This window comes from Hermetia illucens, chromosome 1 (assembly GCF_905115235.1).
Source record: "Hermetia illucens chromosome 1, iHerIll2.2.curated.20191125, whole genome shotgun sequence".
Lineage (NCBI taxonomy): Eukaryota > Metazoa > Arthropoda > Insecta > Diptera > Stratiomyidae > Hermetia > Hermetia illucens.
This window is the reverse complement of record NC_051849.1, coordinates 88,591,477-88,596,790: the sequence shown is the minus strand read 5'-3', so window position 1 is coordinate 88,596,790 and position 5,314 is coordinate 88,591,477.

The window sequence follows — 5,314 nt, the reverse complement described above, 5'->3', positions numbered from 1 at the left end:
ACTGTATAATATGTAGATTTCTGAGATAAAAAAAGTGTCTTTTATTTGTAGTTTAGGGCTTGAATTGATATTAAGAAGTACGTAGTCGATATGGCCTTGCATTTTTACAGGATGAAAAGCGTCCTCAAACCGGATAATTCATTTTTAAGGTTTTGTTTGCAAAACAAAACCTTATTAAAATCGGTTCAATGTCTGTCACACAAACTTTTCAAAGAAACGGCTGTACCGATTGACACGAAATTTTGTGAGAAGGTGGGAAATGTGGACGCCCAGGCATGCAGTGAGTAATATCTTGGGGTATTAAACGAAAGGTCTCGATTAGTACTTTTCGAAGCCGGTATTAATTTTGAAATTTGTTAAAAAGGCGGGGAGTGGGAGGTGTAGAAAGTGATGATTTCTTTAACGGACCCACTCTCGGAATGTTGCAAGACTATCACACGGTATTCTTTACGGACGGATCAAAGATGGCCATCTTTGAGTCGGCACGGAGGTTTTCTCGAATACACACTGTGTATCCAAGTCGTATGGTCTCCCAGGTTTCGCCAGTGTATTCCAGGTAAAAGTACTGGCGATATTGAAAGTCTGTCGATGGCTGGAGCGTGATTCGAGCCCCGAGCGTAACATAGCCGTTCTGACCGACAGCCAAGCGGCCATCAAGACCTTGTACTCAACGACATCTTCCCGGCTGGTGGGGCAGTGCAAAAACGCGCTTAACCATCTGGGCGGCACGCTCAAGGTCACCCTCCTCTGGGTTCCCGGGCATAGGAACATTGAGGGGAATGAGCGGGATGACGGATTGGCCAGGCAAGGCTCTGCTCTTGGCAGTCCCTCGGCGAATACAGCCGGTGTTCCGCTGACGTCTGTCGGGGGCGGAGTCTACTCGCACTACCTAGCAGCCCCGGGCCTGAGATGGCGAAGGCTTACAAGCTGTGCCAAGTCAAGGAGAATTTGGCCCGCTTAATATATAGCCCGATCACGAGACCTCCTGTGCCAGACGCGTGCAAATGCATTCAAGATTACAGCGGTCTGCACGGGGCACTGTCCAATAGGGAACCATGCCGCTAGGCTCGGCATACCCTACAACTCGCATTACCGGAGCTGCGGAGAAGTAAGGGAAGCCCTTATGCACTTTCTCTGCGACTGCCCAGCTCTGGCTAGAGTCAGGCTGCGGACTCTGGGTAAACCATTCTTTGGGGACCTCAGATAGATTTCTAGCTGCAGGGTCATAGAGCTGGTTTCCTTCGTGAATGCTACGGGCTGGCTCTGAAGATCCGAATCGGCTCGACTCGGCCTCCCTGCTCCCATAACAACAGTCACGGTCTTAGGAGTTTGTGGCATCAAAACGGCACACCAAAGCGCTAATTGGGCTCCTCGGAGCGACCACTGATACCTACCTACCCCACTCACAAATTCACGAAATACCATCCATATTGATATCCGTTCAGATTATTATTTTATTTTTGGAAAAGTTGAATAAAACCCCCCTTAAGTTTATCCTAGAGTTATAAAAGTTGCTAGTAGTATAAAATATAATATGAAGCATATTAAATTCACTACAACTAAATATCAATATCACACTGGGTAGTCAGACGTGCTAAATGCATATATATATAACGGGCTACGTACAAATGGGATAGTTCTCCATTCAAATTTACCTACTCTTTTCCCACGTATTTCAACTTGGTATCTGGTGCTAAGTATTATCCCAAATGCCTCGACCTGCTTTCCACGAATGCTGGGCACTGTCCAAGAACTTGTATGGGGGTTTCGTTACACTCCGTACAAAACCTGCAGACAGTTTCCGCAGATATCCCTAGCTTTCCCATTTGACAGTTTATTGTTAGTGACCAGCGAGTGTTCCACTATAATCTGGAAGTTCTTCTTGATGAGGTATAAACAGAACTTTGTGTGCTTGGGTTCATATCCAGGGTTTGCACTCTCCCCGGCCAGCTGCCTTATTGCCTTCCAATCCAACATGGTCTGAAAGCCACAGTATCCCGATCTTATTATGCGAGCCGAGCGTGTTCAGTCTCCCAAGGCATTGCCACATCAAATCAGAGTTCATCTGGTTGGTCAGAATAACAATATCCTGCCCCCTATAATTCCTTTTGGGGTTGAAGGAATCACATCTATCTGTTGTATATATTTCCGCATGGAATATATTGGTGTGCTTATCCATTGATTTAAAGTGCGTTTTCTTTGCAGCAATGATGCTGACGATGATTTAAGCCGTATGTCACGGCCACGCCCTCCCAGTTTGCCCTGTTACTCCAACGTATTTCAAACCTCTGATCGAAATGAGATTTTGTTGTCATGTTATCCCCTGGTGTCAGTAATTCGGGGAGCTTCCTAGAAAGAATATCAATCTTTCTTCGATTTAATCAACTCCCCGCCTCAATGACGTTCCTAGACATTCTGAAGATCGCCCTCCTTGCCTGCATCTGTATGTGCAGATGGAGAGGAGCCAATACCAGGAGAACCTTCAGAGATGCCGTTGGGCATGTTCTCATTGCCCCACTGGTACACACGCTAGCGAGTCTTTGAAGTATGGAGTTCAGTCCTTTCTGCTAAGATTACCGCTACATAGCGCTTACTTTTGCCGTGTATATGCAGAGTAGTACCTTCGGGATGTTACCCCATCTTTTCATTGCTATGAACCTGTAAGTCATCAGAGCCCTCGTATCTTTTCGACAAGTGTTTCGTAAATGTGTATTTCAGAGTGATTTTTGGTCTAGTGTGACCTCGAAATATTTAACCTTTGTTTCTCGTTTCACTTTCTTGTCATATAACCTAATGGCTCTTAGGTGAACAAGCTTATGTTTCCTAGTGAATAGTGCTATAGTGGTTTTGACTGGATTGATATGCAGCCCCGCCTTCCTGCAGCAGATAACAGTAACTCTTATTTCACGTTGTATTCTATCGTATAGGGTATCCTCATATTTGTCCCGGCAGATTAAAACAGTGTCGTTAGTGTAACCGTGGACTTGTACTTCAATATCTGTTTGCTCTCCAAGGAGTTCATCCGCTACCATACTACACATAAACGGTGATACTACGACGCCCTGTGGGCAACCTTGAGTAGTATTCATGACAACAAATTTCTATTTGTCTAGTTTCTAGTGTGCTTCCTATGCGGAAGGCCAGAGTATTTCATACTACTTTGCGGATCAAGGCATCTTGTATCTCTCTGTCGAACATCCCTGTCATGTCCAAAAACGAACAGAGTGCTATTTCTTTTGCTTCTATGGCATCTCGTACTACATTCATCAGCTGATATAGGGCAGCTTTGGTTGAACGTCCCTCCCGGTAAACATGTTAACACTGATGTAATGGATTACGCATTAGAACGTTAGTTCTAGTATAGTTGTCTATGATCTTCTCCATCTTTTGAGTGTGAATGATGTTAAGCAAATTAGTCGGAATATTTTATGGTGAAAAGTATTCTTTTTTTAGTCGCTTTCAGAATAAAGACTACTTTTACCCACATCCATGTCCTTGGTGTATATCTCAAGGCTATGCTGTTCCTTCCCACGTTAAGAAGAGAATCTAAGATGATTTCTAAGCCTCTCAGGAGTAGTGCTGGCAAAATGCTATCTACCCCGGGTTATTTCAGTGGTATAACGCTTCCCACTACCCACCTCGCCCTAGCTTCCGACCATGCCTCTTCTGCTAGGGGGACTGGAACCCTTTCATCCCCTGTTGCTCGGTATTGGTGTGTCAGACAGAATGTTATCGCCGTTGGGTAGGACTCCGGGAAGGAGTTCTAAGAAGCAAGTATACTCTGTTCTCCTTATTCTCGGTAAATGCCTCAGCTTCTTTCTTCTTTGGCTATAGCTTTATATAGTCTGGTTGTTTCTGTGGTTTGTTCGATCCCTCCACAGAATTCCCTGAAGCTGTTCCGTTTTGCTCCCCTGATCGCGTTGCTCTACGCAGTCAATACATTTTTGTACCTAGTCCAGTCTCCGGTCTAATTTGCCCGGTTGGAGAAGTTTCGGATTTCAGCTCTCATTTCGGTTTTCGTTCCGGTTCCACCAGGGTACATACCATGACAACTTAACTTTCTCGGCTGGGCAGCTCAGCTTCCACCGCTATTCCTAGTTCCAGTTCGCCCCTGATATCACCGCCCCTTTGATGGTGAGCCATTTTGTTGTTTTTTAGGTATGTTGTATAGGAGCCCAAATCTTGGGATTTCTTATTCTGTGATCCGACTCCAATTCTTGACTAGCCCGCTCATTAGAGTTATGTCTATTACCTCTTGTCTGGTGCTGTAATCTTCCGTACGTAATATATTTGCGATTTAGTGTAAGATTAAATTCAAGTGTCACTGCTTCTCCATACCACGTGTGGGGTTTGACATTGTACCCGAGGGAGATGTAGTGACGCCCTTCTCTTACAGAATTTTACCGTCTAGCCACTAACTCCACTGGGATCCGGATGTCATCTCCTGTGAATTAGGCTGATGCTACGACTGCCTCTTGCGCTCTCCCTCCGGCTTTCGGTGAGATTTAGAGAGCCAGAAGGTCTTAAGTCAGGAATTCTGAAGGACGTATATATTTTAAATGACGTTTAAGAATGATGCAAACCCTAATTACCTACATAATTAGTACTTTCAGCACAACTTACTGATTATCTGTGACTCGTATTTTTCTCGGAGACGGTTATAGCGATTTACACAAAATTTGGTGCAAAGGTGGGAACTCTGAACGTTGTAATTTTTTTTTCACTAAATTAAGGTCTCAGTCAGTACTTTCGGGAGCCATTCTTAGTTTTGACATTTAATTGAAAATCGGGGAGTGCGGGGGTCAAAGGTGAACAATTCTTTAACGGATCCATTCTCAGAAATTGCTCAACCGAAATATAATCAAGAGGCTGCCACTATATGACGCCTAGGATCCGAAATACCCTCCATCCCGATATGGACTGGCTGTTCAAATAAAGTTAATAATAGTATATTACCATAATCGTTAATAGTTGGCTGCAAAACTGCATCCTAGAATCACGAAATTGATACAAATTGCAGAAATATAGGGTACAATATAGACCACAATGCAGCCAAGTTTGGTGGAAATCACAATATTACTAACAAAGTTATAATCGGTCAAAATTGTCGCTCCTTTGGGAATTCAATACTTAGAATGTCAATATCACCCGAAAGTGGATGTTCTCACATAATATCGTCTAAGCAAATCCTAAATAAGCTGGAGTAAAACTAGGTTCAAGTTGGAAAGTAAATGAATGAGTAGAGGTTTACACAAACACCATATATGTCAACATGCGTTACCTGAAGGCATAAGTATGCCTATTAATTATCAAT